Source organism: Scylla paramamosain, chromosome 17, assembly GCF_035594125.1.
Source record: "Scylla paramamosain isolate STU-SP2022 chromosome 17, ASM3559412v1, whole genome shotgun sequence".
In the NCBI taxonomy this organism is placed as follows: Eukaryota; Metazoa; Arthropoda; class Malacostraca; order Decapoda; family Portunidae; genus Scylla; species Scylla paramamosain.
The window spans coordinates 15450001-15468241 of record NC_087167.1 but is presented as its reverse complement, the minus strand read 5'-3'; the positions used below and the strand labels follow the sequence as shown (position 1 = coordinate 15468241).

The following is an 18241-nucleotide window of genomic DNA, read 5'->3' as shown; positions in this document are numbered from 1 at the left end:
GCTTGTCGAGTCAGTGTTTTGTTCCGCTGAAAACTATATGTCGTGTTCGGCAATGTAAATATAATAGATAATTGATCCTTTTATGAGCGTTGCAACACTAATGGCAACGTTCTGTAAATCACAAGGATGTGTGCAGATGCTTGTCGAATCAGTGTTTTGTTCCGCTGAAAACTATATAATAATCATAATTGTCATAAAGATTTTATCATTACAACTTCGCTCACAAAACAGGAAACAAGGCCTTTGATTCCTAAGTGTAGGGAATACTAAGGGAAAATTCAAGAGAACCAATAGCTGACTCTGAGACAAACACGTGATGGGAAACAAGAAGGAAAGCTGACCAAGTGCAAACACACCCATCTCCTTCAGTCCTTTGTTTCGTGTTACTTTATTTTTTTCCCCTTTTCACATATAGATTCCTTTTTTTTTTTTTTTACCGAAGCATGTGCGCACGCCTAAACACACACACACACACACACACACACACACACACACACACTATAAAATACGCTACACACTATTCATCCTGTTAGTTGGAGATGAATCTTTACTTTGTATATATGTATGTAATATTTCCTGTACCCCCCCTGCCGTTCCTCACCCATCGTAAAAAACACCCGTCCCCTGTACCCGGCGGGGGCAGTGATGGCGTATGGGGAGTGCACTCTTCCTGTAGTTCTTAAATATAGAGCGATCTGAAGCACGTTTCTCGGAATGTTATGATGCAGCGAATGTTTGCGTGAGTGGCGGGGCGTCAGGTGCTCGATGGCAGCGTTGCTACAACTATGTTTGAAATTTTTCGCTCTCTGTCATTGCCTTCCTTCATTCTTGTTTATAAAATAGTCATTGATGTATTTGTAAGAACGTATGACCTAACAGGGATCTGAGTGACTTCTTTCTTTGTAATATGGTTGCAACTAAGATGTGTCCTGTCTTAAGCACTTGATAGCTGTATTTCTTATTTATCCATTAATCTTACAAGAGGAAAGACCTCACTAAAAAAAAAAATTCTAATGTCACATGATGAAAATATCGACCTGCTCCTCTCCTGCTGTTACGCGGCGTCAAGTCTAGCGAACGATGCTCATAACAACATTATTAAGTCGGTCTCAGATGATCCAGGCCAGCGAACGGGAAACCAGTTCATAGAATTCAGAGCTGCGTACAATCGGCTCGGCGATGTGTGTGTGTATGTGTGTGTGTGTTTCGGGGAAGGTTGGGTGGATCTGGGGTGTCCTGTTTGAGCGAGTATTATATAAGTTAAAGGAGAGAGAGAGAGAGAGAGAGAGAGAGAGAGAGAGAGAGAGAGAGAGAGAGAGAGAGAGAGAGAGAGAGAGAGAGAGAGAGAGAGACGAAGGGGAAGAGGAAGGAAGGAGAAAGGCTCAAGTGGAAGAGGAGGGCAGCCGCAAGCTATTTAAATAACGTAACATTTTCGTTAAACTTCGCTCACGTCTAGATTATATTGTTCTGAATCATCGCGGCTCAAATTTGTGGGAATAAGTGGCAAATGTTAGAGGTCACTACTCACCGGCGTCCTCCTGACAGGTTACTGCCATCAGTATAAGAAGAATCACTCATAAACACTTGGAGATAGTAGTGGTTGAATTGTGTGTGTCTGTGTGTGTGTGTGTGTGTGTGTGTGTGTGTGTGTGTGTGTGTGTGTGTGTGTGTGTGTAATTTACGTGTACTTTCACTGTGTCCATTTTTCGCTAAGTCATGTTTTTCACTAGTACAGGGAGCGAAATCGATAGAATAACCAGGCACAGTATTTTGCAGAGTTTCCCTCCCTTCCTGTATCTACGTTTTCCCTCGCGAATATTTGTGTACGCCCCGGTTTTCCTTTACTCTCAGTTTACCTACAGGAGTAGATACATACTCCTTCCTTACAAACCTTTCACTCGCTTTCGTCAACGTCTTGTTTTCTTAGTCTATTCCTGTCTCTCAGTTTTCTGCTGTTTTCTCTGCTGTACCGGGTTTTCCTTCATTTCCTAGCGCTGCTCTGTTTCCTACTAGGGTGAGTCTCTCCTTTCCCGTCAGACCAAGTGCCTCCAGACGTCCCACAAAGAGGACGACTCGCTTTATTACTCTGCCTCCTGCACTAAATGAGGCGCCACATGGTACTCGGCCAGGCCAGGATTTCCTCTCTCTCTCTCTCTCTCTCTCTCTCTCTCTCTCTCTCTCTCTCTCTCTCTCTCTCTCTCTAGGTTATTAAGAGATGAAGATCTAGAAAATGATATCTACCTTTATTATTAGTAGTAATTGTGATAGTAGTAGTAGTAGTAGTGGTATTATTATTATTAGTAGTAGTAGTAGTAGTAGTAGTAGTAGTAGTAGTAGTAGTAGTAGTAGTAGTAGTAGTAGAAGTAGTAGTAGTGAAAGAAATAATTAATTATTTTATTTTTATTTATTTGTTTATATGGTTTTGCTTTTTGTCGTAGATGTCTTCGTTGTCGTCATCATAGTGTCCTCCTCCTCCTCCTCCTTCTCCTCCTCCTCCAAGTCTTCCTTCCATCACTATTAGTTTGTATCCCGTAGCCATCCCTATGCATATTCATATACTATCCTTTTAAAAACACAAATGTCAGTAGTATTTCATCCCCACTCTCACAAATCACGTGTATATGAATGTCCACACGTGTGTATGATTTTGTCACTGGTTTATGTGCGTGAATCTAAATACGCTGAATGAGATGGATTTGGCGCCGTGTTTTCCGATGCAGGAGGGAGCGAGGATATATGAGCGGGGGCCGGGCGTCCCCTCCTGCCTGCCGCTTTCACCACCATCACCACAACACCCACTGCTACACCAAACACTGACGCCACCACCACCATCGCCGCCACAACATCTACTGGCGTATCAAACACTGACACATCCACCACCATCACCACCAACACCACAAGGCCATGACCACCACAACACCCACTGGCTCACCAAACATTGCCACTACCTCTGTAACTACCACGACGAGCATAGGAGCCACTGTTATCGCCTCTACTGCAAGAACACAAGAACGATCAGCAGCATACGTAATCACAACCACGATGAACACCACAATAGCTACTGGTACACCAACCATGGCCACCTCCATCACCACCACATGAGGTACCACTGTCACTACTACACCTACAGTAACGACCAGCACTGTCACCACAACCTCGACCAACCTCACAACAGTTAATGAACCACCAAACAGTCATCACCTCTACCACCACCGCCACCACCACCATCCTAGCCATCACCCTCAACACTACCACAACGACCACTACAATCGTTACGGCCGCCACAATTAATGATGATCTGAATACAGTCATTACCACCACTATGAACACGAAGAACATTAAGAGAGCGATATATGAAACCTGTCCTTCTGTTCATCTTCATCTTTCTTTCCTCCTTCTTCCACTTCTCTTACTACCATCACCTCCACAGTAAAAAAAAAACAAAAAGAACTACCCTCCCCAAAACAAATATCACCACAGCCATAACTACTACCCCAGCCACACAACAATTATAACCACACAAAAAGCAATTATTACCATCTCTACCACCACTGCATACCATCAGACCTTACCACCGCCGCCTCCGTTACAAGCAGCACACGTTCGCTCAGAGTTACAACTTCTGATTCTCCAAGGTCAAGGGTGAAGCTGTGCTCTGAGATTTAATCATACTTCCTCTCCTAGACCCATTCCTGGACCGGATCTGAGAGTTACCTTTAAGCTACAGGTGGAATCCGGGGATTGTTGTTTTCATAGAGGTGTGATGGTGCTGTAGTGGTGGTGTTTGTTGTGTTAGTGGTGATAGAAGTGGTAGTGATGGTGGCGGCGGCGGCGGCGGGAAGGACAGGGGATTGATGGTTGAGGTAATGATGGTGATAGCAGTAGTACTTGTGGTGATGGTAGTAGTGAAGGAATGGTTTGGGATGGTGGTTGTGGTGTCAATGATAATAGAAGTGGTACTGGTGGTGGTGACGAAAAGGATAGTGCTTGATGGTGGTTGTGGCACTAGTAGTGATACTAGTGGTGGTGGTGGTGGTGGTGGTGGTGACAGGAAAAAAACAACGGGTGATGGTGATTGTGATATTAGTGATAGTAGAAATAGTATCGGTGGTTGCGCTGACGGATGGGGGTGAGAAGGATACTACTGGTGGTGGTGGTGGCAGTGACTGAGGGGTGAGAGGGAGGAGGACCGCACTAGCAGCAGCTTTACAGATATCAGGAAATTTATTGTTTGGCATATGATGGAGGTATTTCATCGATGATCTGTAGCTCTTTATTTCCTTACCATCCATCACCAGGTGTGTGTCTATGCTGTCAGGCCCATGGACGGCAGAATGACAAATGTGTATAAAGTGTAGAGAGAGAAAAACACACAGACAAACGGGGAACTAAAGATATTTGTATTGAAAGAATGCAACAAATGCAAGACTCGAGAGAGATCCGAGAAATGAGGACACGAGGGCGTAAAAGAAATAAGTCAGATATAATGAGTGAAGAGGAAGTGACGGAGAAAACGGACAGTGGAGACGATGATGGAAGCGATAACAACGTCTCGCCCACTAGTTAAAGACCCACGAACATTGGAAGTACATTAAAAGTTGCGTTGTAGGGTTGTTTTATCATAGGATATATCAACCTTTAAGCTTTCTAATACCTTTTGTCAATTGATTTACACGAGCATATTGAAAAGAAAAAAAGTATGAAAGGGCACTAGTTTGGTTGGAGGTATCTTTATCACTCTTAATATACTTATGTACAGTGACTGATGAAGGTTTTTCAAGCCCAGGACCATTAATCACCTTTTAAAATGATTTTTTTTTTTATAAGAATATACTAATGATTAATCATAGGATGTAGTCTAAGAAACGGCCACGTCGTTTACAGACCACTCATCAAAATTAAATGTAGTGTAGGGAATAACAATGTATCACATGGAGAGAAATAAAGCTTGTGTTAAATTGTAATAAAGTTGGATTAATGTAAATCATTTATATTATGCAAGTGATAAGTAGAGACAGGCGACTCATTGGCTATCCTAGGAGAATTATAAGAATTATTAAAGTAAAGCTTAATTATTAAAATAAAGCTTAAGAGACGGTTCTTTTCCTAAATCGGGAATACAACAGTATGTTAGTAATTAGTAATAATATGTATATTCGTACGTGTGTGTGTGTGTGTGTGTGTGTGTGTGTGTGCGTGTGTGTGTGTGTGTGTGTGTGTGTGTGTGTATTAAATAGCATTGCATTGACAATGTACACGTAATTTCCCCCTGATTGGATATGAAAAGAAAATTAAAAGAAAACTCTGGCAATGAAAAATGTGCTCTTTCACATACGCCGATGTATTTGCAGCGAGAGATACAGTGACTATGATCACTTACGGCGCATCGATATTCATGGGTATTCCAAGGAGGGGGGGGGAATTTCCAGATCTGGACGAGGTAACTTATGGTCCATATGGCCGACGATCATGACCAGACTGCTCACTGTGGACCACCTGAGTCTTGCCCCGCTCAAAGAAAAAAAAAAAAAACGAAACGCTCTCCTCTCCCCTTCCTCTCTGACAGTCAGCACTATAAGACATGGGGCTGGGATGACTGCTGCATAGCAAACTACGTGCTGACTAAAGGAGGTGAAACACTCGGCGAGAGAGAGAGAGAGAGAGAGAGAGAGAGAGAGAGAGAGAGAGAGAGAGAGAGAGAGAGAGAGAGAAGAGAGAGAGAGAGAGAGAGAGAGAAGAAAAAAAAAAAGAGAGAATATTCCAGCACGATGATCATGAAAATTTAACTTAGAAGAAGAAGAAAAAAAGACCTTGAGAGAAAATAGCTTTGTGTCCTTACCTTCTGGACTAAACTAGGAGAGGTTCGTGTGTCGAGCTGTCCCAATGTCGGCCAGCACGCAAGCATGGCATATGTGATGCGGCCAGTTTCAGTCCGAGGTCAGGAGGGTCCGCTTTGGCGAGGAGAAAGGCCAGAGAGCAGAAAGAGGTGAAAAAAGCAGGAAAGTTCCGGGAAGGAGGAAGGCATGAGGCAAGGAAAGTCAGACTAGAAAATATAATTTGTTGTTTCATCGTCCATGTAAGAAATTGAAAATAATATAGAAGGATGTTCGTAATGTTAATTTACAACGTAAATGTAAATGCGTTCTTTATAAATTGTGGTTTGTAGTGGAATATTAAAAATAAAAAAAAAATTACTTTCATATTACGAATTGTTTCTATTGTAATGTGTAAATTTTCCACTTACCATTGAGAAAGAAGGTAGACACAAATATTATGTAAGTTTTGCATGTGTTAAGCCTTTTCAAAAAATAATTTTTCAACACCTCATGTGCAATTTGCCTTTTCAGACTCTTCCGAGACGGTGTGGGTGGTGGTGGCGGCGGGCTGAGCTGCCTTGGCCGCCCGAACCCCAAGAGGTCAGACGACGCCCCAATGCTGGCTGGCTGTGGTACCGAACCAACAACAGAACACCGATCTACACCGTGAGTAACCCTGGTGCCTTGAGTGTGAAGGTTGAGGTGAGGAGAGATGTGACTGATCAAGTTAAATGCACATTAATCAAGTTAAATTTGATTAGGATGAGGATGATCAGCTCGATTTTCATGTCAGGTAGTGCTGATGTGTAAAACAAGCATCTTTCAGACACGTCGCATCTTGTAACTCCACTACAAGTGATTGTTTATTTCTATATCTAATAATATTATATTTTAATAACTGAACATCTGTACATCCAGCCATAGTTGTTTATCAATTGTCATCGACGCTTCGTAATTTGGGCTAAGAGAGTTCATATATAGTATGAGAGAGAGAGAGAGAGAGAGAGAGAGAGAGAGAAGAGAAGAGAGAGAGAGAGAGAGGAGAGAGAGAGAGAGAGAGAGAGAGAGAGAGAGAGAGAGAGTTTCCAGGTCCTTAGAATAGAGTGTTTTCTACGGGGTGTTAAAAAAGTAAAGGGTCGTCGTTTATAAAGGGAATGGCTTACTCTAAAAGGAAAACTCACGAAACTGCAGCTCCCAAGGAAAATATAAAGGAAAATAGAAAAAAAGATACTGCTTATTAACATACGTGGGTCAAGTTTGGGTGGATTTTCAGCTGAGGGAGAGATTGCTTATTTTGAGTTTTGCATACACATTGTGTGTGTGTGTGTGTGTGTGTGTGTGTGTGTGTGTGTGTGTGTGTGTGTGTGTGTGTGTGTGTGTGTTTCATATTTTTAAGATTAATATTTTCTCAAGTCTCCACATTAATGTCATGATTTTTACTGTGTTTACGTGCATCCTTTACATTTTTATTTTTTTTATTTTCCTGTATTCATTCTTTCTATCATTACCTCCCTAGCGATATTTTATTATTAACTTGCATATACTATATCAAATTCATTTATATTCATTATTATCTTCTTGCATTCCTTGCTTTTCTCTCATAATTTATCATCACAAGCTCCTGTGGTCTTCCTGCTGCTTGTTTCCCCCTTGCCTCATCACTTTCTGTGGCTCTCTTATTTTCACACAATTCATTTTTCATCTTTCCTACATCCTACGGTTTCGCCTCTTCCTGCATTTTCTTTCGTCCAGCCTGCATTTTTCCTTCTTTTCTTCCTTCTGTTCATTTTTACTTTTCCTCTCCTTCCTTTCTTTTCTCTAGATTTTATTTATGCTCCAACTTTTCCTATTTTATTTTTTTATTTCCCTTCCCTTTCCTTCCTTCTTTTTTTTTTCTTCTTTCTTTCCTTAGTTCCTTCTTACTCGTAACTACTTCACCAATAATCCTCATGTTTTTGGATCTTCACCTGCTGCTCCTCCTCCTCCTGTTTCTCCTCCCTCATTCTCCTCCTCCCTGCTAACTACTACTACTACTACTACTACTACTACTACTACTACATTCTCTTCCTACTCTTCTCTCTCCATCTATTCCTTTTTTCCTTTCCTTTGGTATTTTTCTCTTTACTTCTTTCCTTTCCTTCCTTCCTTCCTTCCTTCATTTACTTTTGCCTTCATTAATTAATTAGTTCATTGCTTTATGGTTTCGTCAATTTGTTTTTAATTACTTTTTAATTGCATCGATGTTTTTCTTTCGTTCCTCCATTGTGTTCTCATCAGCACTGCCACGTTTTTTTTTTTTTTGTGTTAATTCCATTTAATTTATCTTTCTCTCTCTCTATCTGTGTGTGTGTGTGTGTGTGTGTGTGTGTGTGTGTGTGTGTGTGTGTGTGTGTGTGTGTGTGTGTGTGTGTGTGTGTGTGTGTGTGCGCGCGCGTTATATTGTCTATCTGTCTACCTATCTGTTGGTCGGTCTATCAGTGAGTCTCTCTCTCTCTCTCTCTCTCTCTCTCTCTCTCTCTCTCTCTCTCTCTCTCTCTCTCTCTCTCTCTCTCTCTCTCTCTCTCTCTCGTTGACTTTTTGACGCGCGTGCACACGCACTCACACACACACACACACACACACACACACACACACACACACACACACACACACACACACACACACACACACACACACACACACACACACACACACACACACTGTCGTATCTCAGAGAAAGTAAAACATCTATACATACGTAGATGATTCCCTGAGAGAGGGAGAGAGAATACTCGTAGTGGAGAATCATCTGGGAATCTTGAGCTGGTGTTTTGTCTCTAGCACGAAGGGATATATACGTAAAATTGAACAGCCTATAAAAATGTGAACTCTGTATGTTTCTCAATAAGAACGATGGTAATGTAAGATTATAAGAGCCCTAGACTCCATGAATGTTCCCAAGATGGTTTACAGTGAGGATGGTTGGAAAAACACAAGACACCAGAAAGTTGAAGTAGACGAAGATACTGCACAATACTGGAAGCTCTTCAATAATAACAAGTCCCAGACAGCAAGAATATTCCGAAGTTTTAAGATTTACAGTGAAGATACACAAGAAGCAGACAAAGAGAAGGCGATACAGGAAGTTCTTCAGTAATAACAATGGTAGCGTGGCAATAGCAGAACCCTATGTATAAAGAGTATTCCTAAGTTTTAAGATAGTTCAGTGACGATGGATGGAAAAATAAAGGATCACAGAAAATAAAAGCTGACGAAGATAAGACAATAGTGGGAGCTAGACGAATGAATGAAGCTTCTTGGATGTGAAGAAGCTGAGGCAAGTCTGAGGTGAATATCAACGAGTTAAAGGATCAAAACTGAAACGAATGCTGATGAAAAGAAAGGGTCTGGGTATTTATGGGGAAAATGAAGAGTTGAGACATGGACAACTGGGAGAGAAAGTGGAAGAGAGAAGGGATATAAGTGAGTTGAAAGTGAAGAACTAAAACAAGATGGAAATGAGGAATTTGTGAAAATTTGATAGAAAAATACTAGGAGATGGAGAAGAACAAAATTGGAGAAATAAAAGTGATTAATAAAAGGTGAATCTTATACTAGTGTTAAAACAGCAAAAGGAGGAAAAGATGAAAAAAAAAATATTGACAGAAGAAACTTATTTAAATCCTAAGGAAAATATATTTTAGTGAAACACAAACAAAGAGGATTTTACCAAGAGTTAAATGAAAAGAAAACAGGTGAAGAACGCATGAAGGGATGCAGAAACTTTATTGGAAAGTGATCGACCACAGTCTGAGGAAATGGTTCCCGAGGAAGAGAGTGAGAGAGAGAGAGAGAGAGAGAGAGAGAGAGAGAGAGAGAGAGAGAGAGAGAGAGAGAGAGAGAGAGAGAGAGAGAGAGAGAGAGAGAGAGAGAGAAGATAAGACTTAAAGGAAGAGTCTATAAGGAAAGCAAGACAATATTATTATTATTATTATTGTTGTTGTTATTATTATTATTGTTACTATTATTATTATTATTATTATTATTATTATTATTATTATTATTATTATTATTATTACTATTATTATTACTATTATCATTATTATTATTACTATTATTATTACTATTATTATCATTATCATTATTATTATTATTATTGTTATTATCATTATTGTTGTTGTTAGTACAATTGTTGTTGTTGTTGTTGTTGTTTTCATTGTTCTTATTGTACCATTTTAAAAATAATTTATACATTATATTATACAAGCATACATACCACATTTTACATCATGACTCTTTCTCTTGGGTTTGAAAATATTCCAAGGCACAATGCCTAGAAAAAAATGGAGAATAGTATAAAAGTAAAATTAGTTGAACAGATACACTGAATTAATAAATTAATGAATAAATGAGATACATTAAATAAATAAATAACATCGTAGTGATAATCCAGATGTTGAGGTAACCCTCGAAACAAAAGTTTGTAAGAAATTAATTAACCTCGAGTCCATATAAAGACAAAAATTACTCTGATTAATTAATACCGGCTCATTAGTATTCAAGACGTCAATCAGGCTAATCAAAAATGTATGTTCATTCCATAACAATACAGTTTTGTTTCACGTAGAATGACAAGCGCGATATCAGAACCTTATATAGCTTCTCAAGTTTCTTCCTTAAGGGCATGAAATACGCTTGATAGCACGCAGAGTGGTCTCCGAAGATTCGCTTAAAATCAGAGTTGTGAAGCAGGCAGAAAAGAATGTACAGGATGATTTATATGCCACCGTAGAGGTGAGGTGTGAAATTCCTTAGTTCGTCCCCTAAAGACTTGTGTAATGGGAGAATGGGGAGAAGTGAGGCAGTTTACGAAGGAAGCATGAAGAGTTCTCTCTCTCTCTCTCTCTCTCTCTCTCTCTCTCTCTCTCTCTCTCTCTCTCTCTCTCTCTCTCTCTCTCTCTCTCTCTCTCCACACGATGTTTCTTTATTAATCTTTCCAGCGTTGTACAACAATCAGTGAATTTTCAGCTCTGTATTCAGCTGTGACTTCATTGTGATCACTGTTCTCTCCGGTACACACTTCGGTAACATTGAACACAGCTATGTCATGTCACACAATAATTTAGTAGTAGTAGTGGTAGTAGTAGTAGTAGTAATAGTAGTAGTAGTAGTAGTAGTAGTAGTAGTAGTAGTAATGTGAAATGTCAATGAAGCACTACACATTTTCACCCCTCTAATTAAAACAACTGAACTTCAGATTAACTAACTGAATTTGAGATTGAAGTGAATTATTTAATTTTCAACTACTGACTTGTAATCTAAAACAACTGATATTTAAATTAAAAGAAGCAAAATGTTAATCAAAACCAAGATTGTGTAAAATATGAGTGTTCCTCGAAAGCTTGTATCTTACAGGAACTGGAACGAATGAAGCCATTAGTGTCTGAAAACATGCTGGTGCGATGCCAGGGTTTACCATTTGGCAATAACGGAATTATTTTGTTTGTGCAGTTTTGTGTACAAACAGAAAAACGCCAGCATTCTGTAATGCATCACATTTTGCATTCTCTCTCCTTTCGTATTAACATAAGAGGAATATCTTAAGTGTAAATAAGTTATCCTGTATTGCTTTATTCCGACACTAATATTTTTTTTTTTTTTATTTATTTATTTATTTTGTTTATTTTTTTTTTTATGTAGGAGGGACACTGGCCAAGGGCAACAAAAATCCAATGAAAAAAATGCTTACTGAAATGCCGGTCCCATAAAAGAATCAAAAGCGGTAGTCAAAAATTGATGAATAAGTGTCTTGAAACCTCCCTCTTGAAGGAATTCAAGTCATAGGAAGGTGGAAATACAGAAGCAGGCAGGGAGTTCCAGAGTTTACCAGAGAAAGGGATGAATGATTGAGAATATTGGTTAACTCTTGCGTTAGAGAGGTGGACAGAATAGGAGTGAGAGAAAGAAGAAAGTCTTGTGCAGCGAGGCTGCGGGAGGAGGGGAAGCATGCAGTTAGCAAGATCAGAAGAGAAGTTAGCATGAAAATAGCGGTAGAAGACAGCTAGAGATGCGACATTGCGGCGGTGAGAGAGAGGCTGAAGACAGTCAGTTAGAGGAGTAGAGTTGATGAGACGAAAAGCTTTTGATTCCACCCTGTCTAGAAGAGCAGTATGAGTGGAACCTCCCCAGACATGTGAAGCATACTCCATACATGGACGGATAAGGCCCTTGTACGAGTTAGCAGCTGGGGGTGAAAAAACTGGCGGAGACGTCTCTACGCCTAACTTCATAGAAGTTGTTTTAGCTAGGGATGAGATGTGAAGTTTCCAGTTCAGATTATAGGTAAATGACAGACCGAGGATGTTCAGTGTAGAAGAGGGGGACAGTTGAGTGTCACTGAAGAAGAGGGGATAGTTGTCTGGAAGGTTGTGTCGAGTTGACAGAAGGAGGAATTGAGTTTTTGAGGCATTGAACAATACCAAGTTTGCTTTGCCCCAATCAGAAATTTTAGAAAGATCAGAAGTCAAGCGTTCTGTGGCTTCCCTGCGTGAAATGTTTACCTCCGGAAGGGTTGGACGTCTATGAAAAGACGTGGAAAAGTGCAGGGTGGTATCATCAGCTTAGGAGTGGATAGAACAAGAAGTTTGGTTTAGAAGATCATTAATGAATAATAAGAAGAGAGTGGGTGACAGGACAGAACCCTGAGGAACACCACTGTTAATAGATTTAGGAGAAGAACAGTGATCATCTACCACAGCAGCAATAGAACGGTCAGAAAGGAAACTTGAGATGAAGTTACAGAGAGAAGAATAGAAGCCGTAGGAGGGTAGTTTGGAAATCAAAGCTTTGTGCCAGACTCTATCAAAAGCTTTTGATATGTCCAAGGCAACAGAAAAAGTTTCACCAAAATCTCTAAAAGAGGATGACCAAGACTCAGTAAGGAAAGCCAGAAGATCACCAGTTGAGCCGCCTTGACGGAACCCATACTGGCGATCAGATAGAAGGTTGTGAAGTGATAGATGTTTAAGAATCTTCCTGTTGAGGATAGATTCGAAAACTTTAGATAGGCAGGAAATTAAAGCAATAGGACGGTAGTTTGAGGGATTAGAATGGTCACCCTTTTTAGGAAAAGGCTGTGAATGTTGTAGGCAAACTTCCAGCAAGAAGGAAAGGTAGATGTTGACAGACAGAGCTGAAAGAGTTTGACTAGGCAAGGTGCAAACACTGAGGCACAGGTTCAGAGAACAATACTCGTAGGTGGGACCCGATTAGGTCCATAAGCCTTTCGAGGGTTTAGGCCAGCAAGGGCATGGAAGACATCACTGCGAAGAATTTTAATAGGTGGCATGAAGTAGTCAGAGGGTGGAGGAGAGGGAGGAACAAGCCCAGGATCGTCCAAGGTAGAGTTTTTAGCAAAGGTTTGAGCGAAGAGTTCAGCTTTAGAAATAGATGTGATAGCAGTGGTGCCATCTGGTTGAAATAAAGGAGGGAAAGAAGAAGAAGCAAAGTTATTGGAGATTTTTCTGGCTAGATGCCAGAAGTCACGAAGGGGAGTTAGATCTTGAAAGGTTTTGACACTTTCTGATAATGAAGGAGTTTTTAGCTAGTTGGAGAACAGACTTTTCATGGTTCCGGGCAGAAATATAAAGTGAATGAGATTCTGATGATGGAAGGCTTAAGTACCTTTTGTGGATCACCTCTCTATCTTGTATAGCACGTGTTAAACCAAGATTTAGAAGGCTTAGGACGAAAAAAAGAGTGAGGAATGTACGCCTCCATGCCAGACACTATCCATTCTATCACTATGTACTGAGATGCAAGAAAAGGCGATTATCAATTAAGTTTTTACGAGAAAAGTTGACTGAGTCCAGAAATTATATATATATATATATATATATATATATATATATATATATATATATATATATATATATATATATATATATATATATATATATTTTTTTTTTTTTTTTTTTTTTTTTTTTTTTATAAATCACTGAAGCGAATAAAGAAAGTTATTTTTATATTGAACATTTGGCTGTTTGTTTCTAGTTCCATGGACGCTACACAATAGTACATTTGCATTCTTACATGTTTACCCTTTAAGGGGGTTTTTGTAACGTGTGTGATTGGTTATTGCTTTCTATTATTGTTGCTTTATTGACTTCAGTCCTGCATGCATAGTTATATACTTTGTGTGCAAGCGCCCACACACACACACACACACACACACACACACACACACACACACACACACACACACACACACACACACACACACACACACACATACACTACTAAAGAAACAATATCCCTCGTTCACAGCTTTGCATTCAATGTGTGTGTGTGTGTGTGTGTGTGTGTGTGTGTGTGTGTGTGTGTGTGTGTGTGTGTGTGTGTGTGTGTGTTGTCGTGGAGGAAAGAGGGAGAAAGGTTGTGTGGCGCTTAAGTCATAACAGTGGTGATACAACCAGTGATGTCATGGATATCATTAAGAAACAACTGCTACCACTGATTTTAAGAATGAACTGTTATGAGCAAACAGCGTAATGAAAAAATCTATGAGTCAAATACGAGAAGCTGAAACAGAACAGAAGGGATAACATGAATGGAGTAAAAGATGTAGAATTGCAGGTCAGAAAATTGACTGTTTGCGAGGCACAACAATACTTTTTGAGGGTAAACGCCGCAGAAAATACGCAAAAGCAAAGATCAGTACAGAAATAAAAGTTTAAACACCGCGTATGCACAAGTCGATGGTCCAGTATTGAACTCTTGAAAAATTTAAAAATGTGGTTCAAGAGAAAGAAGCAAACTGGCATTTCATTTTGAAGGGTGCAGTGTTAAACGTATCAATCATTGCATCTGACGAGTCATGGCAGTGGAGGGAAGTCCGAAAAGAAAAACATAGATATTAACAAAAATTCCATGTGTAATGAAATGGTGTTACTAATAATTATAGAGTTCACGATGTATTGATATGATGTAATTTCTTGATATGTATGAAGGGCAATAATTAAATTGTCACTCATTTACATATTGTGGATAAAGACGTAATCCTCATTCATAAGGAACATAACATTTCACATCAAACATTAGATGAAAAAAGATTAGGGAAGCGAAATTGAAACATAATCATGTATCAATACAGAGAGAGAGAGAGAGAGAGAGAGAGAGAGAGAGAGAGAGAGAGAGAGAGAGAGAGAGAGAGAGAGAGAGAGAGAGAGAGATGGGGGACAGACAGCTGCGTTCCAGAAAAAGTTGCGAATATCTTATCTCTCCGAGTCCTTCTCACTTCGTTGAAAATAGATCAAAAGTTTTTTTCTTGTCGTTGAGAAAACGTCAGACTCACCGTGCACTACTTTCTGCGCTGTTTGGAAATGAAAAGTTCTATTCCTTTTTTATTTTTTTTTTTCCTTTTTTTCTTTTTACTATTAATTGGCATTGGTGCTGCTGCAGCTCTTGCTTTTCTTTCAATTCCTTAATTTAGCTTTTCTTCTTCTTCTTCTTCTTCTTCTTCTTCTTCTTCTTCTTCTTCTTCTTCTTCTTCTTCTTCTTCTTCTTCTTCTTCTTCTTCTTCTTCTTCTTCTTCTTCTTCTTCTTCTTCTTCTTCTTCTTCTTCTTCTTCTTCTTCTTCTTCTTCTTCTTCTTCTTCTTCTTCTTCTTCTTGTATTATTATTATTATTATTATTATTATTATTATTATTATTATTATTATTATTATTATTATTATTATTATTATTATTATTATTATTATTATTATTATTATTATTATTACTATTATTATTATTATTATTATTATTATTACGAGCGAAGCGAAGTTTACTATGGAGGTTGTTTCATTCTGAGCGGCTTGGTCCGCCCGGCCCGGCCTGGCCCGACCCGACCCGACCCGACCTTAACACTATTCAAACGCTAATATCTCCGGAACTACGCGACCGATCGTAACAAAATTAGGACCACATGACAGCACAACTCTATCAATTTTTATGCGATATAGTTTTCATCTCTTCTATTGGGTGAAGTCAATGGGTAACTTGCAAAAAGGAGAAAGGTGTTGAAAATGGGATTTCTCAAAAAAAATACTCAACTGATTTTAATGAAACTTAAGAGGTGTCATGTTGTTATAATTTTAATAAAATTCTTTATGTCAATTCAAGTAGCGCTGGGCATGCGCAAAGTCAAAATTCCAACTTTTTTAATAAACTGATCAAGCTCATATTTTGTTGTTGATAAGAGTAACACAAGTTATAACGGAAAAGCATATAAAATAGGCAACACTACAGCACATGTGCAAAATACAGTATAAACTTTCAATAAAGTGACTGTCAGTTTTCTGTAATTTTCACCAACTTACCTTTGTCTCAACGAGAGCGGATACATACCAGTAAACGCAGAATGAAATTTCCTATTAAGCGGTATGTAGCACAACTACTGGGCTCTCGCAAAGTTTTGAGCTAGAGTGATTTCAATATTAGGCAAGTGCGCGATGATTTGAATGTTAGGCAAATGCGTGATGTGAGCGATGCCTGAAATCGCCGCCAACTTCTCAACTAATGAACTGATAAAGCATAAATATTGTAGGTAATAAGATTAATACAAGTTATAATGAAAAAGCATATCAGATTTGCAACACTTATTCTACATGCGCAAAATACATAATAAAACTTTTTTACAAACCGACCATCGGTTTTGTGCAATTTTCACAAACTTTTTTTTTTTTTTTGTCTCAACAAGAGCGGGCACATACCACTGAACGCAGAATGAAATTTCTTATGCAACGGTATGTAGCACAGCCATGGGGCTCTCGCAGAGTTTTAAGCTAGAGCGATTTGAATATTAGACAAGTGCGCGATGTGCCTGAATTTGCCTGAATTTGCCTGAATTTGCCTCTCTCTCTCTCTCTCTCTCTCTCTCTCTCTCTCTCTCTCTCTCTCTCTCTCTCTCTCTCTCTCTCTCTCTCTCTCTCTCTCATTGAAATATCCCGTCCACTGATCCATTACTGACTGCTTCGCTCGTCAATCGCTTTTCCAGACGTTTTACGGGTTACTACTATCATTGTTGTTGTTGTTGTTGTTGTTGTTGTTGTTGTTGTTGTTTATTACTATCACTATTATTAGTACTAATAATAGCGATATGCATTATAGTCTCACTGTATCAGTTGCTATTCACTACTTACATTTTCCAAACACAGATAATACTCAACATTTTCTCTGAAGTGTAGCTCAGAGGAAAAATTATATTTATATAATTGGTTCCATTTAAGTCCTCGGGTTGGTCTGTAACACATCTGAACGTGTGAACCGCTAGAAGGGGAAGCACGTGCATGTAGGGATACAGTTATTTCCAAAAAAATGTTGTGGTTATTCTGGTTACATTGAAGGTGAAAAGAAAATATATGATGGTAAAATTTATAATAGTGTAATACTATTGAAAGATAGATAAATTAAGTCAATAAGTGACATCTGTGTCAGTGGTAACGCTGATAAAAGGCAGAGAGATATGTGCATTACGTCTGAGAGGAAGATTAAAAGGCGAACTACCAAGAGGAAAGGAAGAGCCTCTGAGTAAGCAAGTTTGATGATATTGCCTGTTCGCGTAGAACTACACAAAAGGTAGCAGATGTACTTCATAAAAGTGAAGGAGGACATGTGTTAGGTACAGGACCAATGTGGCACGCGTTTCAGAGAGAGAGAGAGAGAGAGAGAGAGAGAGAGAGAGAGAGAGAGAGAGAGAGAGAGAGCAAGCATCTTACACCAATGAAAGTTTAAAAGAAGAAAAAGAGCCATACTAACGCTTCAAGTTTTACTTAATGATTTCATAGAGAATGTAGTATTTCTGAAGTAGGAATCCTCTTACAACTAACAAGCCCTTAAAGTGTGTGCCATTCTCGTAAAAGTCAGAAGCTTACAAGAAAAAAAGGGTAAAGCTGGATTTTTTAAAGTTATTTTGACTTTTTTCGAAAAATTTGGTGATTTTGAAATAAGTAGCATAGATTTTTAGATGATTTTTTTTTGTGCAAGATTTTTGGAGCGAGACTTGCAAATATGGCGTCGATCGTGATTGGACATGGGAAAAGCTGAGCCTAGGTACTGCTGTAAGAGATAATAGATCAGAGTGTTAGGTTGAAATGCGTTCTGATTACGTAATAATGAGACGAAAGTGGGTCATAGAATTGAATCTTTTAGGAAGTCAGAATTAATATGTGGTGGTGGTAAGCACACACACACACACACACACACACACACACACACACACACTCTCTCTCTCTCTCTCTCTCTCTCTCTCTCTCTCTCTCTCTCTCTCTCTCTCTCTCTCTCTCTCTCTCTCTCTTTTTCGAGTGGTCATAAAGGGGAATTAAACCGATGATAAAGTACACATGACAAAATCCACAAAAAGGCATGATTTTACACCAATTTTTTCGGTATTATTCTTTTTCATTATCA

The 18241-nt window shown here is 39.1% G+C and overlaps 1 protein-coding gene across 1 annotated transcript in view; it reads left to right on the top strand.

The window, feature by feature from the left end:
- LOC135108615 (cell adhesion molecule 2-like) overlaps nt 1-18241 on the top strand; it is a 166575-nt gene that overhangs the window by 83023 nt on the left and 65311 nt on the right. The window contains exon 2 of the mRNA XM_064019771.1: nt 6348-6481. The gene's annotated coding sequence lies outside the window, so the exon portion shown is untranslated. The remainder of the gene's footprint in view (nt 1-6347; nt 6482-18241) is intronic.